General features: G+C 33.1%; 1 non-coding gene across 1 annotated transcript; it reads right to left on the reverse strand.

Moving 5' to 3' along the window:
* Positions 1–19,965: 19,965 nt before the first annotated feature.
* On the reverse strand, positions 19,966–20,036 carry TRNAC-GCA (transfer RNA cysteine (anticodon GCA)). Its single transcript has one exon. It is a non-coding gene; the product is annotated as a tRNA-Cys (tRNA).
* Positions 20,037–21,692: the final 1,656 nt, after the last annotated feature.

Consider the following 21,692-nt stretch of genomic DNA (forward strand, 5'->3'; position numbering starts at 1 on the left):
TTGGGTAAGTATTCATACCATAATTCAAAAGGTATTGAATTTGTACCTTTCTTAACTTTTACTCAATTCAAGGTATAGAAAGTTATACTCATAGATTCTCTCTAGTATTTTAAAATAACATTTTTATCCATCATCATAGTTCGAACATGTTGGTGTAAATAAGTATTTACTTGTTACACTTACTTAAGTTTTACTTAGGTTAATGCATCATTTAAATTATTTTGCATTATTTTATTATTATTTTAGGTGAGACACTTAGGAGTTTGTGAACTCTCAGTGAGTTACACAACTCTAATTAGGCACATGGTGTCTACAAAATAGGAGTATGCATCATTCACTAAGTTTTTATGATGACAACACAATTTTCTGCACTCCTCATTCAACACATGTTGTCTACTCCACTGATTTGCGTGCTACACCATTGTAGTCTTATCCTCACATCATTGCACTTAATCTTGTGCTTAATGGAGGATAATCCATATCTGGTGGACATGTGCCTAGTTGTATGACATGTCATGGTGCTGACTTCTATACATTCTAGAAGCTCTCTTGAGGCCTTTATAATCAGGCACTCCTAGTGTACTCTTGTATCTAATTATTGAATGAATATCGTCATTCTGATCATACTCTGCCTATTTTGGTCTATTGTGTACTTTTGTTGAGTTCTCTAGTTCTTGGTTGAATTCTAGCCTAAGCCAAATTCTTACATGGTATCAGAGCTGAGGAGGATTCTCATCACATAGCCATTCGAGACCGTTCATGGTTTAGCACCTTGATTCCATAGTATCTACAGAAATTGGGAGCATCTACATCCAGATCTGACCTCTTTGTTGTGTTTGGAGTGCTAAATCAATGAAGATTGACTATAAATTTGCCTATATTGGGTGAAAGTTGATTGAGAGGTAAATTTTTTTTGCAAACTGGCACCCGAAAGTACTAATTTGCAAATTGGGTATGATCGTTCATTTGATCTGAATTTACTCTCTGCAATTTATTTATCCATACTGGCTCTTTTTCAATTTTTTAAAATTTCAAAATTAGCACAGAAAATTTTTGGCCGAATTGGGCCATCACACTGTGACTCGGCTCTATTATTTGGGCGGATATATTTATTTAGTACAGGGTTTTGTATTAAATCTGTGAGCTTTATACTATACCCGCAACCATCCACCATAGTGGCACTTCCATCAGCAGTAACATCTCAACCAAATTTTGGCTCAAAACCTAATGCATTAGATATTTCCACCGACTAGCGAATTCCAATCGACTTCCAAGTGCCGGTAGCCCAATACATAGTCAGCCTCACCTTTGTTTAGCACCGCGTGGTAGTCTGCATATAAACAGTTCTCATTGTGTTTTCCCACTCAATTTGAGATTAATACCCACATCCTTTACATCGAAAATCACAACTCTAGCACCCAGTGTTCAAGTCTGACGGTCGCAGTTTGGAGATTCGACAGTAGTCCTGGCTATGCATAGTAATCTCTAGTGTCAGAAGCTGCCCAACCCTAGTGTGCCACATGAAAAGTTTCAAATAGCCTACGCAGAGGTCGTAGATCGCCCATAAGTGACATCAATTATCCTGCCACGTCGCAAAAATCTATTCGCCCGCCCAATCAGCAGAGCAACCACATGGTGAAATCTTCATTACCCATGCAGTGTCATTTGACTAGATGTCACCCACACAGTTAGTGCCACATACGTAGTCCAGTTAGCTGACACGTTGTCATTATTTTGTACATTTCATATATTTTCTGTATGATCCATACAGTACGAATATCCAGTCAGTACCACGTCATCTAGGTGGTCAAAATTTTTGCTGATGTCATCAATTTCACGAGCCTAAAATTGACGCCTGTCTGGACATCATCCCAGGCCATTTTATAACTATTGTGATGACCATATGACTGTTAAATTTAACCCTGTCTTTTACTTTTGCAACCCCTCACCAAATTGATTTTGGTTTTGGTAGTCCGACTTCAAGAGGCCATAACACATCCGAACTCCAAATTAGGTGCAATTTTTTTGAAATTGGATAAAATTTTCTAAATTTTTTAGTGGTGTAGCTATTTTTTGGTTTTGGTGTATATATTGTTCAAAAATTGCATTTTTTGGTGACTGTACCTGGATAATCCTGCATTTTGCGATTTCAAATGCTTCATTTGGCCACATTTGGAGTCAAAAACAGGTTTTATTTTTTTTGAAAGTGCATATTTTTTCATCCACTTTCCAGATCTGGCATCAAATTATAGTGTTGTATGGAAAAAATTGTCACTTTCAGCAATAGGGCCTTACTTTGCTTTGTAATGCTTCAGTCTTGTAGCACATTGTAAAGTTCCAGATTTGTACTCAATCAAGAGGTTGTAACAAGAAAAATTAGAAGTCCATAAAGGTCAAGATTTGCAAGTGGCCCATTGTAATCGCACTACTGATAAAGTGCCCAAAGCATCTATTTTGGGGGGGTTTCTTGATTTAGTTAAAAGGGGGGGGGGGGGGGGTATTCTTGGTGTTCTGTTCTCTCTTTTCTGTAATTTTCTTTCATTTTCTGCATTATGGGCAACTTTAAGTTTGCTAAATTAACTCCTCATAACAATGCTTTGTGGTCAATCAAAATGTTGTATCACTTAATGCATAATGGAGTTTCAGAATATGTAGATGGTACTCTTCCTAAACCAGCAGGTAGTAATGTATCAGCAAGTGAAATTTTAAAATGGGTAGCCATGGATAGGAAAGCCCTATGTGATATATGTTTGGGGGTATATGATAAAATCATGTATCAAATCAAGAAATGTACTACATCCAAGGAAGCTTGGGATACCCTCAAAATCCTTTGTGGTAAAGTGTATGAAGAAGATGTGTTCAAAATAGAAGATGAGCTAGTTCCCTTAGATCCTAAGTCATATGACTCAATATAGGACTTCATCATTAAGGTGAATGAATTAAGGAAAAAGCTTACTGATTGTGGGAATTCTATCAAAAATGACAAACTGCTCTATCTCATTCACAACAAGCTGCCATCTAAATATTCCACTTTTGTATCTTCTCTTAACACCTCAAAGACTACCTTAGGGTTTGCCTACAAGAAAGTCACTTTTGATGAATATGCTAAATTGTTGGATGATGAATAAAAGAAGTTGAAAATAATGGGGATTCTCAAATCACCTCAGTCCAAAGCATTGGTGGCCAATAAGGGTTCTCAACATTCAGCTCGATAGTCTTCAAATAAAGGAAAGGGTAAAAAGAAATGGAAGAGTAAATATGAGGATGCAGAAAAGACAACACTTCAATCCAATCAACAAGGCAAGTCCCTGAATTCCAACAAGAAAGGGCACAATAATAAGGAGAAGAAGAAGTGTGCTTATTGCAAGAAATCGGATCATGAAGAGCATGAGTGTTATCATAAACAAATTGATGAATTAACCAACATCATGAGAATACATAATGTTCCATTGCCTAATGCTTACAAGGAGAAGGGATCTTCTTCAGATTCAAAGGGCAAAGGAAAAGCATTCATGGCAAATGCAAACTCTTCGAAGGAATGGATATTTGACTCTAGTGCCTCCTATCACATGGGTTCTTCAAAGAAGGATTTTTCTTCAATGAATCGCTCAAGGGTACCGCACATCTTTATGGGGAATGATAGTAAAATGGAAGTTGAAGGAAAAGGCAATGTGGAAATGGAAAATGGAGAGTTTCAAGAGGTTCTCTATGTTCCAAACCTAAGTTCAAATCTCCTCTCAATCGAACAAGTCACTCACCTTAGAGATAGACATAGAGTTGATTTCCTTCCCGACTCATTAAAAGTGCACAGTCTTAAAGATAATTCCTTGGTTGTAGTGGGGAAAGTGAATGATCACAAGAGGTTGTACTCTTTTTCACATTTTGTACCCAAGTCTCCTTCAAAGGCTTTGTTATCTCAATCACATTCAAACATGCAATTATGGCATGAGCGGTATGGTCATCTTGACTATCGCTATCTTTAGCAACTTTGCACATACCAAATGGTCAAAGGTCTACCTCAAATCAACTCTTCTAAGGGTAAATTTTCATTAGATTTAGTGGATATGCATCCAAAGAGGAAGTTACAAAGAGGGTAGTCTTCTAGAGCAACAAGTGTTCTTTAGATGGTTCATATGGTATTAGCAAGTCCTTTTGCATTTAGCCAGGGTCGCTACATACTTACCTTAGTTGATGAATTTTTAAGGTTCACTTGGGTCCACTTTCTGCATAGTAAGGATGAAGTGTTGGATGCATTTCTAGACTTCAAGGCTCATGTAGAATAGAAATCCAGAAAGGCCATCAAAATACTCTGAATGGACAATGGTAGCATGGATGTGAATAGAAGACTTAAGGATTTTTGTAGACATGAGGGAATTGATCTTTAGACTCCTTCAGCATTTAGTCCACATAAGAGAGATTATGCAGCAATGAGGATCTGAACTCTTAAGTCTATGGAAAGTTGCATGATTCATGCCAAGTCTCTAGATCCATCATTAGAAGTCATAGAAATCTCTATTGCCACTCACATTATTAATCTTTCTCGTCCTCTTGCCTTAGATGGAAAAACTCCTTTTGAGGCATGGTACAGTAGAAAACCTATTGTGACACACTTCAGAGTCTTTGGTTGTCATACATGGGCAAATAGACCTTCCAGGGGTCGCCAGGCACAAACATCTTGGCCTTGAACCTTCATTGGTTATGAAGACAGTGTGAAGGCATATAGACTTCTAGATCCTGAGACACATCAAATATTTGTGGAGAAGGATGTACATTTTGAGGAAAGTTCTCCAAGTTTGTCCTCTACTCCTCTTTGCAGACCATACAGTGTGGATACTGATAGTGAGACTAGCGATAGTGCTTCAACAAATTCGGATATGTGGAGTTCTATCGACAGATATAGTGAGAGGTCACTTCTTCAATTCAGTCCACATCCATACATTGCCACAGTGATAGGTCCAGAACAGTAGGGTACATCCAGTCTTCTAGATACAGGTTCAGTGACAGATTTGGGGGACAACATTGATGATCTGCCTCTTCTTCTTGATGCAGAATTACCTTCTTTAGTTGTCACGAGGGTTCCAAACTCTCTTGTTTATTCTCTACAAGATCAATCATCATAGGTTGAAGTGATTGTAGATACTCATGATCAGCAGTTGCAGTAGGATTCTTCATCAATTGCAGAGTTAGACAGTTCTTTGGGATAGGTTCTTCAGCAAGTTGAGTAGGTTTCAGAGACATCAGTTATCTATGGGATTCTTTCCACACACAGCGAAAGCATCTTCTTGGTACCCTTGGCATTGTTTCTTCCTAAGGGGAGGAACACCATTCTGCAGTCTTGGATTAGCTTCTTCATTGGAGCATTCATTGTTCAACATTCTTATTTGGGGGGGGGGGGGGGGAGGCCATCCTATCTCTCTACCTCTTCTCATCATTCTATTATATATATATTGGATGTATGTCATAATGGGGGGGTCTTGATTACTCCATCCATCCATGCATTCTTCTTTATCTCTCTTTTTGGGGGAGGGCTTTTCCCATGAGGTTTTCCCTCTTTACCTGCTTTATGGGAGATTGCATATCATTATGTACATGGGTACCTAACATGGCCTTATAGCCGGGACCCATCTTGCATTTCATCCTAGATTGCGTAAGCTTAAGGACATTCCCCTAACTTGCAATTAAGGGGGGGTGTTGGTGTAAATAAGTTTTTACTTATTACACTTACTTAAGTTTTACTTAGGTTAATGCATTATTTAAATTCTTTTGCATTATTTTATTATTATTTTAGGTGAGACACTTAGGAGTTTGTGAAATCTCATTGAGTTATGCAACTCTAATTAGGCACATGGTGTCTACAACATAGGAGTATGCATCATTCACTGAATTGTTATGATGACAGCATAGTTTTCCGCACTCCTCATTTAGCGATTGTTGTCTACTCCATTGATTTGTGTGCTACGCCATTGTAGTCTTATCCTCACATCATCGCACTTAATCCCATGCTTAATGGAGGGTAATCCATATCTTGTGGACATGTGCCTGGTTGTATGACATGTCCTGGTGCTGACTTCTATGCATTCTAGAAGCTCTCTTGAGGCCTTTATAATCAGGCACTCCTAGTGTACTCTTGTATCCAATTATTGAATGAATATCCTCATTCTGATCATACTCTGCCTATTTTGGCCTACCATGTGCTTGTGTTGAGTTCTTTAGTTCTTGGGTGAATTTTGGCCTAAGCCAAATTATTACAGAACATAATCCATTACTAATTTGTTCCTCCTTTCAAAAATCCCATTTTTATGGAGGGGTCCTAGGTGTAGAAGTTTGTCTCTCGATTCCTCTAGCATTGCAAATGTTTTTAAATTTGTTTGATGTAAATTCTTCACCTCTATTAGATCTTAAACATTATAATATTTTACCAAATTCCTTTTCAACTATTTCAAAATACCATTTAAACATTTGAAAATTAACACTTTCTTCTGAATACCTTAAAATATTTCATATTGGGCAAGTATTCATACCATAATTCAAAAGGTGTGGAATTCATAACTTTAGTGACTTGTACTCGATTCAAGGTATATACAACTACACTAGTAGATTCTCTCTAGTATTTTAAAGTAACATTCTTCTCCATCATCATAGTTCTAACATAATCCATTACCAATTTGTTCCTCCTTTTAGAAATCCCATTTTTATGAAGGGTCCTAGGTGTAGAAGTTTTTCTCTTAATTCCTCTCACATTGCAAAAGTTTTCAAATTTGTTTGATGTAAACTCTCCACCTCTGTGAGATCTCAAACATTACAAGATTTTACTAGTTTCCTTTTCAACTATTGGAAAATACCATTTAAATATTTGAAAAGTATCAAAATTTTCTTCTAAAATCATTACTATCATCATTCTTGAGTAATTATCAGAAAATAGGATAATGTACTTGTCATCTTTGTAGCTTTGCACATTAATTGGTCCACATAAATTAGTATGAACTAATTCCATAATTTAGTTTGAGGTATGAGTCTTACTTTTAAAACTAGACTTTGTCATCTTGCCTAACTAACATTATTTGTAAATGATATTATTAGGTTTCTTCAGTTTTGGCAAAATTCTGACTCTTTTCATCTTACTGATATTAATCAAATTGTCAAAATTTACATGACACAACCTTTTTTGCTATAGCCACATGTCATCAAATTGTACAAAAATACATGCATCATCATTCATATCAAGATAAAATAGATTACCACTAGTCTGATCTCCACTTCTAGTTAGTTTTCCATTAGTGTCATAGATCTTAGTCTTTCTGTTCTCAAATTCTACTTTGCATCCTAAACTATTCAATTGTGACACACTCAATAGATTATAGTTAACTCCTTCTATATAGTAAGCATTTTCACACATGATATTTTCTATCAATTCTATTGATCCATTTTCCTTTTATTAGGTTGTGTGCATCATTACCAATTTTAACACTATTTCCCTTGTAATACTTAAGGGTAATGAAATTACTTTTGTCTCTAGTCATGTGGTACGAGAAACTACTATCAATGATCCATTTGCCAGTTTTGTTCACAAAACTATTACCAATGTAGTTTTTAATATTCATTAGAATCATCCTTCATTACAACATAGATAACTACATCATCATGATGTCCATAGATTCCTCATTGGAGTCTTCTTTCCCTTGTACTTGTAGCCTTTGTTACTCTCATCTTTTCTACCTATGAAATTGTTTTCATTTGCATTGTTTCACTTATTAGGGCATTTTGCTTCAATATGACCAAACTCATTACAATTGACTCATGTGATGGCTAACTTATGTCGATTATTTTTCTTTTCTTTTATGAAATTTCCTAGCCAATAATGCTTCCAATTCTTCTAAATCTTCGTCATCTATATCACTATCACTAGTAGGAGGTTTGACCTTTTTCTTTTTCTTATCTCTAGGTTCCTACAGTGTCAGTTTAGCTTTGAAAGAATATTCAACATTCTCATATTTCAAAGTATCAAAATTTGAAAGTTCAAAAGCAATGAGTCTACGAACATGTCCTTTAAGGGCTAGATTACTACCAATAGTACACCTTAATTCTTGTACAAAAGAGACTCTAATAACATAGAATGGTAGTAGGGTTCTCCATACTTTTTTTATTATAGTCTCATCTTTAATATGTTCATCAGATCCTCTTATTAGATTAACAATATCGTTGATCCTTGTACAATAATGGACTATAGTCTCACCTTCTTGCATTCTCATTTCACCAAATTTTCCTATAAGACTTTTAGCTTTGTCTCTCACCATATTCTTGTTTCCTCCATAGATCTTCTATAGGACATCTAAATTTTTCTTAGTAGAATCATATCCTTTAATGTCATAAAACTTTGAGTAACTTCAGGTAGGTGCAATCTCCAACATTGCCTAATTGTGTTCCTTCTTCTACTTCATTTGTTCAGTAGTTGGGGCTCCAATAGGATCAACATGCTTAGTGGTGATCCTAGATCTAGCTTCATCAAAAATTTCAATGCAAGAAATTTTTCCTTGTTTAACTTGGGCACCTCCTTCCTATACATCTTGAGCTTTAGCTTTAACTACCTTCAAAAAAAAATTCTCAAGCACTTGGTGTTTTGATACGAATTGATGGAATTCTTTAGAATAACTAGTATGGGGGGTGAATTAGTTATATAAGGTCCAAATGTAAAAATAATTTTTTCTAGTATTGCAACTTATTCTTATGCATGCATTTTTCATTCAATATATTAAATATATGCATATTGTTGTTTTAGTTCAAAATAACTTTGCATGAATGTAAACATGCAATACCACATAGTCAATCACATATTTTGACACAAGGATTTTATGTGGTAAATGGATTTGAGAATAACCACCAATAACATGCTACCAATTTTTAGTCTTCTAAAGTGAACCCTATGAGGAGCCAACCCTATTAAAGCTTATAATGCATAATGTTACATGTGACCTAGTTAAAGGATTTAAATCACCCTATTAGTAGTGAGCCTTATTAGAGTAATTAAAACATTCCATTAGATTGTCACCCTATTAAATGATTTAGTAATGACTGTTAGGTCAACCTTAGTCCAATGGATTTATCCAAACTAGTATAATTGTTTAAAGAGAGTAAGAACAAGACTTGATCTGATAATAATAACAAATCACTTGTAGATTATAGATTTCACTTTCACTACTCGATTCTACTTGTAATCCATCCTCTTTATCTATGAAAAAAATGTGTCCCTACAAGTATTCATTACTTTAAGCCTTCTTTCATTGTATGCCAACTATAGACTCTTCTATTCAACCACCATATGAAGCAACACCCTAGACTTCTATTCCTTTTTATGTTCTTGCATATGACACTAGTTTCTTCTAGCCTACTATCTCCTTCTATAGATAATTTAAGTCTTTTTCTACTTAAACACAATCATCCATTCTAGGGTTAGGTCAGATTCATTGAATCTATCCATCTTTCCATTTTATTCCCTTCTAGAAACTTTCTCTATAATTCTTTTTGAATTCGTCTCAAAATGGTTTATCTTGAATTTTGTTGCACCATCTCATTATAGTTATCTTCCACATGCTTTACATAATTCAAGAAATAAATTTTTTTGCCATAATTTTGTTTAAATATTTTATCTAATAGATTTTACTGTCACTCGGCAGTAACACTTTATTTGCCTGAAAAACACTATCTTTTGATGCTCGACCAACACTGGGTGACTCAACATCCACTAAGTCTTTACTAGTACTTGACACATACTAACTTGTTTTAGTTGGCATGAACTAGATTTCTCTTTCTCAGCACATACTAAACTTACTACTTGGCTTCAACTATTTTTCTACTTAGCTTGCACCAACTTTTCTTCGCTTGCAATGTTTGCTCGATTAGGCATGGAAGACACTTTTATTTGCTTAGAATTCTTGAAGTCCTTTCACGAGTATCACTATATCATTAATGTTTTTCTTGGTCCTAGTGCTCCTTTATACACCAATAACTCAAGCTTTCCCTAGGTACTCATGTTATCCTTTATTTTTAAATCCCCTTCATCAATCAAACAAATGATAGCATTCAAACCAAAGTAATCAATTATCTAACCAACACGTATCAAGTTTGACATTAGTGACAAAATAATGATTATTTATTTGATAGGTTCATCAATCTTCTTCATTTCACCAATCTCCTTTCAACAATATTGTCATGATAAAATTATCAAATCTCATGAAAACAGAAGGACCTACTAAGCATATGCATGTTGGAGCTATATGTGCCAATGAGGAAAGGAGTAAATTGCTAACTGACTAGGTCTCGCCATAGTTCTTTGAATGTAGGTCCCATATCCACATGGAGTGATCTCATATTTCTATTACTCATGAAGATTACAAATATATGCAAATTTATAGATCTTGCATTGAAATATTTGACTACTCTTGAGTTGTGCAAGCCTAGCAAGGACACATGGTCCTATCACACTTTTTTTGGTAAAACTTATAAGGTCTCATAGAGATACAATCAACATCAAATCCTTTTTTAGTTATGAAGCATTGTGAAACATTGGGTTCTCCATGTGTCACGTGTACACATATCGTATTATTGTGTTTGGAGATATTAGTCATACAAAAATATGCTAGTCATCGATCTTGGACCCCACCTTTCTCACATATCCAAAAATTAAAAAGAGATTATCGACCATGGTTATAATTTTGGATAAAATTAGGACTAGAAGATGAAATTTTAAATAATGTAAGTGATCGTCTAGGAAAAGATGTGCGGCCCAACACATGACATGCCTACCCTACTTAAATCATGTTAAGATGTATCCTAAAGAAAAACTTTGTGGGGTCAAAACATAAGTTTAAAATATTAGGCTAAAAGGGGAGTTTTTGTCCATGACGTAAGGACTTGTATTTAAGTTAACTTTAAAGACAAATGGAAATATAACTTCTTATTAAAATTTCACATTTTCCTAGCCTGTTTTTCACTTTTAGAGTAATGTCTCAATAGGTAACAATAGAAAAAATCTTTACTCTGACCAGATATGGAGAATTTTTTCTAATACCTCAAAGTTTTTGATAGCCTTTTGAAAACAAGGCTAATGATGTGGAAAGAGGAAAAATATAAAATGGAAAAAACAATAAGTCTTGTAGAAGTCAAACTATCTAAAATAGTATCATCTAACAAGTAAGAAATAAAAACCATTACCTTGAATGAGATCTACATTCTCATAACATTTATCTTTTAAGAAGCACACTAAAGCATTAATTAATGATTTGGAACAATAACATTAAAAGTCAATGAAAAAGAAAATAGAGTATTGTAATATGAAAAAAGAGATAGGTGAGGTTCCCAACATGGTTGTTGTTAAACAATATTTAGTATGTTTTTTAATAAATTTTTATAGATATTAAAAAATTGTAAATATAAGAACTGACTGACAAACCAAAAACCAAGTCTCTCAAAAAGAGGGACATAAACAAGCCTTATTAAGAAGGAGATCAAACTAGAAATACAAGAACTAAGATGTAAGAGGAGGGATATTAAAAAATGTATAAGCTAATTAATAAGCTCACATAACTCCAAGAATTTGAACCGCATCCTTTTGGCTTACATAAAATATCCTCAAAAGCCCTACATCAAGAACCACCTCACTACGATCAACCACCACCATAACTACATACTTTTATTTCTATTGATATAAACAATCTAAAAATATATGTCTCAATAGAATTACAAATGTTATGTAAATGTTACATTGTAAATTACATGAATAGGAACTATATACTATATATTTTTAAAATATAATTTTCATATACTCTTAGTTGGGAAATATTTACCATTAAAACCATTATAATTTAACATATATACATTTCATATTAATTAATTCCATTTCATTTTCACATGGGTCTGTCTGTACCAACGTCTTTCAAAAAATTCTTTAGTTAGTGCACATGTCCTATAGATCACTTCTAATGTATTATAAATGATACATGCATTCTAGGATTTTTTTGTTCATTGGCTCAAATTTACATCTCTATTATGGTATTTACATTATTTGTGAGGCACTAGGAATTTATTTATTCATTGGCTCACATTTATATCTCTATTATGGTATTCACATTATTTGTGGTACTAGGAATTTATTTTTTCATTGGCTCACATTTACATCTCTTCTCATTATGTGTGAGGCACTCATGTTATTTTTCATTATCTTCCACATGCTTTACACAATTCATGAAATCAACTTTGTGTGCTCAAATTCATTAAATCTTTAATGCAACACATTTTAATGACTCTTAGAAATAACACTCTATTTTCTCAACAAAAATTGTCTTTTGATGCTCAACCAACATTGGCTTGCTCGACATCCACTAACTCCTTACTAGTTCTTGGCACATACTAACTTGCTTCACTTGACACCAACAAGATTTCTCTTGCTCAGTACATACTAAACTTACTACTTGGCTTCAACTAATTTTCTACTCGGCCTACACTAACTTTTCTTGGCTTGAATTGTTTTATTGGTCAAGCTTAGCAAACACATTTATTTACTTAGCTTTCTTCAAGTCTTTGCTCAAATATCCTTTCATTATATTCTTAAGTAGATAAATAATATATTATATCATCAATGTCTTTCTTGGTCTTAGTGCTCCTTTTATACACCAAATAAACTCAACTTTTCTCTAGGTTCTCTTGTTATCCTTTGCTTTCAAATCTTCTTCATCAGTAAAACAAATGGTAGCATTCAAACCAAAGTAAGAAATTGTCAATAGAATTAAAAATGTTATTTAAATGTTACCTTATAAAATACATGAATAGGAACTATATACTATCTATTTTAAAAATATATTTTTCATATACTCTTAGTTAGTTGGAAAATATTCACCATTAAAAGCATTATAATTTAACATATATACATTTTATATTAATTAATGCCATTTCATTTTCACATAGGTCTATCTATACCAATATTTTTTAAAAAGTTCTTTAGTTAGCACACATATCCTATAGATCACTTCTATTGTATGATAAAATAGACATGCATTCTAGGAATTTTTTGTTCATTGGCTCATATTTATATCTGTATTATGGTATTCAAATTATTTGTGGTACTAGGAATTTATTTGTTCATTGGCTCACATTTATATCTCTTCTCATTATTTGTGAGGGACTCTTGTTATTTGTCATGCAGTTTTTGTACATGTAGTGTTTGTGAAAGTAACATATTTAAAACATTAGGATTTATGATAGGGCACTCAATTTCATTGATATCTCCTTACTTTTTTTAATAAAAATATTTTTTGTTTCTTTTTAAAGGAATAAGTCAATTGTTCTTAGAAAATGGCATCTATCAATAAGGTTAGAATAATACATGTTTTTACTACTATTACAATTTCCTATAAAGCTAAGATGGTCTAATGAATGGTAGTTGCAATATTTTTGTAGTTTTGTTTCCTACCACAATATTATAATCAACTATTATACTATAATTTTAATGATATTAAATATTATTAGTTGGTTACTAAGATTCTAGTAAAGAATTGATTCAATCCTAGGGAAATATCCTTCAAGAAAGGATCACTTAAATTGGTGCAACTCTTTGATAAAATAGATTATTTAGTTACATCTTTCTTTCCATTTTTTTTTTGAAAAAATAGCTAACATAGTACATTTTATTTTCTAATGGTTTTATTTATTATTCTATACTTAGCTATATCAAGAAATTGTTAGAATTACTTTAGAATAACTAAGAGGGTGAGTGAATCAGTTATTCAAGGTCCAAATGTCCTATTCAAACTTTTAACTAAATATAGTGAACCCATTCAACCATTCATTCATCCAAGCTTTAACTTATCTAATCAACAAGTTACTATAAATCAACATGCAAGTATAACACATAAGAAAACAACACATGACACAGTGATTTATGTGCGAACTCAATTTGGCAAAAACCACTAGTAACATGCTTTATCACTCTTCTAAACTGATGCCCTGTGAAAGGCTTGCCCTATTAAAGGCTTACAACACATTGTTAAATGTGACCTTGTTAGAGGATTTAACCACCCAATTAGAAGTGGGCCTAGTTAAAGGACTTTAGAACATTCACTTGGAATGTCACCACGTTAAAGGATTTACAAATGGCTGTTAGGCCAACCTAAGTCCATAGGATTTTCAGATCTAATACAATTGCTAGAGAGTATTATAAAATATCCATTATTTCGTAACTTAATTTGAATTGCATATTTGGACCAGAACGTTTTCGGGATGACTCTAATAACCAACGAATCGCAAGTATTTTTCCTTCTTTCTCTTTTATTTCAATGGGAACTTGATAAGTGGATCCACTTACACGTTTTGATTTTACTATCAATTTGGGAGTTAATTTGTCTATTGCTTGACGTAGAACAATTAGTGGATTTTTCTCTGTTTTTTGTTGAATCTTTTCTAGAGATTGATAAAAAATTCGATAAGCTAATGATTTTTTTCCGTTCTTAAGAATACGGTTAACGACCATGTTAACTAATCGATTATGATAGATCGGATCAAATTTATCAATTTTATTTTCTACAGTACTTTGGCGTGACATGAGTGTGAAAAAGGTTCATAAATTTATTTCATAAAGACTAATCATTACTTATTTCGGCTTTTTAACTCCATATTGTAGGGTAGATCTCTAAAGGTATCAAAGATCTCCCTCCAAACCGTACATACGACTTTCGCCGGATACGGCTTTCCACATGATTCTATTTGCATATATAGAAGATATTCATTCTTATGCATAGAATTATGTTTACTCATTCTCAATTGAGTATCCGTTTCCTTTCTTTTTCTATGATTAGAAATCTTGTATTTTCTATATCTATACGATTAGGTCCTTAGGTTTAAAACAGAGTATAAAAAAGGAAAAGGTGTTTTAAATCAATGCTATTTGAATTGAGTCTGCTCCAAAAAAGTCAAGACATTTCCAATTTTATGTTAACACACACTAAGTAAGGGAAAACTTATAAAATGAATTAAATATTAAACCTTAGACATATATTATCCTTATTGTTTTAGCCTGCTCTAGTCCCCTTAGAAAACGTTCGTTATTGGGTTAGCCATATACTTTACATGTTTTTAGCAATTGACATGGCATCATCATAAAATGATACAAATCTTAGATAAGAATATACAACGCACTAGAACGCCCTTGTTTCCGGTTTTTGACTGAGACAGCATCTAAAATTCCTCGAATTATGTGATATTTAACACCGGGCAAATCTTTGACTCTTCCACCTCTTACTAATACTACAGAATGTTCTTGTAAATTATGGTCAATACCAGGTATATAAGCAGTGATTTCATATTTAGAAGTTAATCGTACTCTGGCGACTTTGCGTAAGGCAGAGTTTGGTTTTTTAGGGGTAATAGTGGAAAAGTTGGCAGAAAAGTGACCTTTACTGCCACTATATAAAACCGTACATGAGAATTTCACCTCATACGGCTTCTCGTTCAATTCTTTTTAAGACATTTTTGTTTTTCGAGTATTTTGAATATTATATAGATTATATTCTATGTAAAAAAAAAAACTATTTGAATCCTTCGGGGTTCATTTTTCTTTCTCTATTAAAAACAATAAGAGTGATAATCTTTTTTTTTTTTTAATCCATTTTTATTATTTACATTAACATGCTCATTTTTTATTGATATCTCGAAATATCATTTCATTTTGTTTCATCACAAATTCAATTCAAAATTGACGGGTTAATGTAAGCTTATCCATGTAGTTATGCATTATTTGAACTGGGAATCAATTTGATTCAAAATTTTGACTTTTGTGCTTTGGTTTGGGTGGCATGGTTTGTATACTGAGAATTATTTTGATGGCCTATGATAAAATGGTATCAATAGATCAGATTTATACCTTGGGTCAGGAAAGGAATTGTGCGCATTCTCGTAATTTGAATTTGGAATGAATGATAAAATGACGATATTTTCCATTCAAGATGGCGAAACAGAATGTAGAATTTTTGAAAAGATTAGACCGATCTATCTAATCGGATCAATCAAAGATCCATGGATATCAAAATATTATTTTTCATCGTAACTAAACTAAATGTTCAACTACTAGAATAAAAAAGTTGGAGTCAAATAGCTAGGTAACAGTGACTTTGGTTTACTTTAGTCACCGTGATTTTGTTTGAGCTCGGTGAAATTTGATTTCCTCTAGGATTGCAATCAGTAGAAATAGAAAACGAAGTAATTAGAAAGATTTTTGAGCCCAATATTAAGAATTTTTCAATCTTATCTTTCTATAGGGATCATCTATCAAGTGAATAGGTATTTTCTATTTAAGGTTCTTCACCTGAAGTTAAGAGGAAAGAACTACAAATACAACTAACATAGATGTTATGGAGCAGAGCATAAATAATTTATGTATTATGTGAAAAAGCGTTTTTTTTTTTTTTTTTTTTTTATCAGACCTCCCTTTCTATCTCTCTCTCATGGAGGAGCCGAATGAAATGAAATTTTCATGTTCGGTTCTGAATTAGAGGCGTTAATCAACAAAGATTAACACACAATTCCTTCTTTGATACAAAGATATAAAGAAAAATATCGTTATTCGGGGGGCATTCCAGGTTGCTATAGTTTTTTTCTTTTTTCTGCAAAAGATTTGCATTGGTCAATACTGATACTAATCAAATATTTGTAAGATGAGCAAGAAGGAACTCTTTTTCACTTTAGGTACTGAGCTATTAGTTATGTACACACACATTCTTATTTAGAATTCAATTTTTCATTGTAGATTAATAGTAGTATTAAGAATAGAATTGAATAGAAAATGAAACCAATTAGAATTATTAATATGAGAAATAATTGAATATCTTAAAATGATATAGTTTTCATTTACTCAAAATTCGATATATGTATGTAAGTGTATGTAAGAATTTATTAATTGTTATCAATTTGTATCGTGGATCTCTTGTTATTAGTAAATAGTATATAAATAAGGTTCCAAAATGCAATAAAAATATGATAGAATATTCTATCATATTTTTATCCATAAAATGGAACTAAACTATAAACAATGAATTGAATTTAAAGATATATAAGAAGTGTACAAAATAAAAACAAATATAGAGTATAATATATATAATATATTCAAAAATTTTCTATTTTTTATAAATAAAATCGAACTATAAAAATATTATGGCTGTACCAAAAAAACGCACTTCTAAATCCAAAAAACAGCATCGTAACAAGGTTTGGAGGAAAAAAGCAAATTCGGACGCAAGAAAAGCTCTTTCTTATGTTACGAGTTATTCTTCTTTAAGAGAGTTTTTCTTCGGTGAGAAGGATGGGATGATAATAACGGGACCAAGACCGAACATACCGAGAGAACTACTAATGGGAAAAAAGCCCAAGGGTTTTCTTCCTCCCTTAGTAGATGAAGAAGACTCCGAAAATAATGAATAAATTAGAGGAAGTGGTATAACTATAGTACACCCTCCAAGACCCTAGAGAGGAGCAATGGGAATCTCTAGGGTCTCTTGGAGGTACTTGGAAAAATGAAGGGACACGGTTCTATAATCTACTATAGCTCTTCCCTATGGAATCGTTTTTGCGATTGGATCACTAGCACTGAAAACCGTCTTTACATTGGATGGTTTGGTGTCTTGATGATTCCTACCCTATTGACTGCAACCTCTGTATTGGAAGTTAATAATGGTTTAGATATAGTCTAAACCAGTAACGCTAAATAGAATTAAAGTGCCGACTATTCAACAACTTATTAGAAATGCGAGACAGCCGATAAGAAAAAGAAAAAAATCTCCTGCTCTTCGAGGATGTCCTCAACGGAAGGGAGTATGCGCTAGGGTGTATGTGCGACTCGTTTGGATCAGAAGCTGAAACGGACCAGGAAATTGAACAATAGTTTTCTTCTGTGAAAAAGTACAGATCTATCAGTTTCCTTGTACCGGGGAAAATGAAATTTATGGTTTAAATTGATGCAAATCCAATCACCTTTACGTAGGATGAAAAGCACTTCCTCATTGGTAGCGAATGGTCATCAATCCATTGAGCGAGGAAAAAAAGTAATTTAAAAAAACATAAAGATTATGTTTATATTGCTGCGAGAACGGACAAAAGGTCAGCTATCTTGCGAACTCTCACAAACAGATGTCGTTACTGTATCTATAAATCTTTAGAGTCTTTGTAATTCGGGGGGGAAGAGTAGAGCTAGAGATGGTAAAATATACAAGTTACCAAATACTCATCTCATATCTTAGGGCTCCGGCGTATAGAGAGGACCTTACCGTTAGAGAAATAACCATAGAAACGAAGAAATCCATAAGAGAAAAAGAAAATAATAATATATATGTATATAGATTATTTTGATTACTTAAATGCAAGGTCCAATCCCCTGCCTACTTGGAAGGTGCCTAACTGAAAGGAATTATGGTTGGGAAGGTTAGAGTAGCAAAAGCCATTGGAGTCGTATATTTTATACATTAGAAAAATCAGTTTTATATTACTTAAAAAATGATTGATCAAAAAAGAGATTAGTCTTCTATGAAGAATCAACTTCAATGACCAGAGTTAAACGTGGGCATATCGCAAAAAAACGTCGAAAAAAGATTCTTGCATTTGTATCAGGCTCTCGAGGAGCCCATTCAAAACTTTTTAGGACTGCTAACCAACAGAAAATGAGAGCTTTAGTTTCCGCTCACCGAGATAGAATTAAGCAGAAGAGAGATTTTCGTCGTTTGTGGATTACTCGGATTAATGCAGCATCCCGTGCTAATGGATTCTCCTATAATAAATTTATACAATTTTTATACAAAAGGCAGTTGCTTACAAATCGTAGAACACTTGCACAAATAGCTGTATTAAATAATAATTGCTTCTCTATGATGCTCGAAAATATTCCTGTATTATGAAATAGTAACACCCAATCTCCCGGGGAAATTTTCCGGGAAACTAAAGACAGTACGAAAATGAATTCGGAATGACTTGGATAATGAAATTCTTTTCATTTTATTTATAGAAAGAGAAAAAAATCTGCACTATCTTTGTTAGATATCCCAGCTCGAATTAAATGGAGGAGTCTTAAGCTCTAATTACTTTTGAATTGAAAGAAAGAAAGGGTATCAAAGATAGAATACGAGCTTGTTTAATAGCTCTAGCTATTAAGCGTTGTTTTTTCAACGTTAATCGATTCCTTCGACGAGATAGTATTTTTCCTTGCTCACTAATAAATCGACTAATTAAGCTAATATTTTTATAATCCATTTGCTCTCCAGGCTGAATTGGCGATAAACGTCTTCGAAAAGAATGCTGATTTGGAGAAAATCGCTTAGATGCATTTCGAATGGATTTTCAGCTATTGACATAAGGAATTATTATTCATGATCAATTTGATATTATAAATCATCTCGTTGATAATTTAATTTAACGATAGATAAATAATTAATGATAGTAATGATTTAATCATCGTAATAATCATTGTTTATTTGTTTTTAACAGAACGATTAAACACAGAAGGACTATTCAAATTCTATTAAATTCCACTTCTACCCCATACTACGAGTGAAAGAGAAAAAGTAAAAACTACCATTAGAGCAGCCCAAGCGATACCGACTATATCCATACGAATCCCTCTCTTTTTAAAAACTTAAAAAAAAGTTAAAAAAAAAAACAAATTAATAATATCATTATTGATTCTTGATGATAATGGAACTATTCAAAATAGTGCAAAGTGGGAATCTTCTACCTTCCTATTCTGAAAGGATGAGTCGATAGTAGAGGCTTCTCAAAATTTTTTATTGTAACTAATTACTATAAACTACCTATCAGATCAGACATTAACGATAAAATTCAATTTTATTTGCTATATTAGCAATAGCACCTGAAGCTACACAAGTTGTCTCCAAAAGACATGGATACAAATAGAGACTTTTGTATTTGTTTAGACTACCAAGGCGACACCCAGATTTGAACTGGGGATCGAGGATTTGCAGTCCCCTGCCTTACCACTTGGCTATGTCGCCATCCCCATATCTAGTTTATCCTAAGGTAAAACTCTATTTTGCTTTATTTATCGGAGATGATATGTAAGGTATTTCACGTATTCTTGTTTATCACTCGGATATGCCATATAACCAATTTATAGTCCCCAGGTCTAATAGGGGATTTAGACTTTTCCAATAGGAAAAAGAGGGATTGGTTTTCAATTATCTTATTAAAATGGAACCTATAACCTATTAATATCGGTTAGGAATTGAAGTTCCTGCCTTTAGTATAGAATAGGAATTTAGAGTACCCAATTAAGTATACTAAATCCACTTTTGTCTGTCAATAACTAGAGAATTTACAACTATAGAAATATTTACATCATATATCATTTGTTTAATAATAAAAGAAAATACTAGATAGATATGGTTAATAGTGATATATTTATTTTGAATATAGATATGAATTTAATAGGGTAGGAATCATCAAGACACCAAACCATCCAATGTAAAGACGGTTTTCAGTGCTAGTGATCCAATCGCAAAAACGATTCCATAGGCTTGCGCTTTCGCGTCTTTCTAGAATTGCGGTCATGGTTATAACTTGGTTTATTTAATCATTAGAAGCTCCCAAGCATACACATAAGGCTTGTTATTCAACAGTATAATATGAGTCATATCTGTATGTCAACCAACATTTTGACATGGTTATAAATATTCATAAAATTCATAGTATCCTCTTCCTTCCATAAACTATATGCACATATATTGAAATGGTTTTCAATAGTATCCGTAGATATTAATACCTACGGTATTAATGCGCTCTATTGGCATTCCTTCTTTCTTTATGATTCAAGGTAATAAATATTATTACCTTGGAGTTAAATGTGATTAGACAAAACTCTTTCGATGGGTAAGAAAGACCCTTTCATTTCTTAAGGATGATTCCCGAATAGTGGGATGCTACCTATCTTGCTTGTTAAGAGCAATGGATAACATTGAATTGCATTGGATCTGCAATAAGTAGACAAAATACTTTTAGGTGCTAGATTCTGGTACTCTGGGTTGCCCGGGACTTGAACCCGGAGCTCATCGGATGGAGCAATCAGTTGGATGGTTGATCTTTTGGATATTAATATATGTATCGTTATCTTTAACTATCAAAGAATTGTAAATTCTAGGCATATTACCTGGAGGGAAAGATACATCTAGTACTGGGCCGATGATCTGAGCAATACGTCCTGCCTTCTTTTCGACAAGTGCGGAAACTCCAAAAATAAAAGGATTCGGCTCCTCCATGAGAGAGAGATAGAAAGGGAGGTCTGATAAAAAAATAAAAAAAAAAAATGCTTTTTCACATAATACATAAATTATTTATGCTCTGCTCCATAACATCTATGTTAGTTGTATTTGTAGTTCTTTCCTCTTAACTTCAGGTGAAGAACCTTAAATAGAAAATACCTATTCACTTGATAGATGATCCCTATAGAAAGATAAGATTGAAAAATTCTTAATATTGGGCTCAAAAATCTTTCTAATTACTTCGTTTTCTATTTCTACTGATTGCAATCCTAGAGGAAATCAAATTTCACCGAGCTCAAACAAAATCACGGTGACTAAAGTAAACCAAAGTCACTGTTACCTAGCTATTTGACTCCAACTTTTTTATTCTAGTAGTTGAACATTTAGTTTAGT

This window comes from Cupressus sempervirens, chromosome 4 (genome assembly GCF_028749045.1).
Source record: "Cupressus sempervirens isolate cs-2001-9-10 chromosome 4, ASM2874904v1, whole genome shotgun sequence".
Lineage (NCBI taxonomy): Eukaryota > Viridiplantae > Streptophyta > Pinopsida > Cupressales > Cupressaceae > Cupressus > Cupressus sempervirens.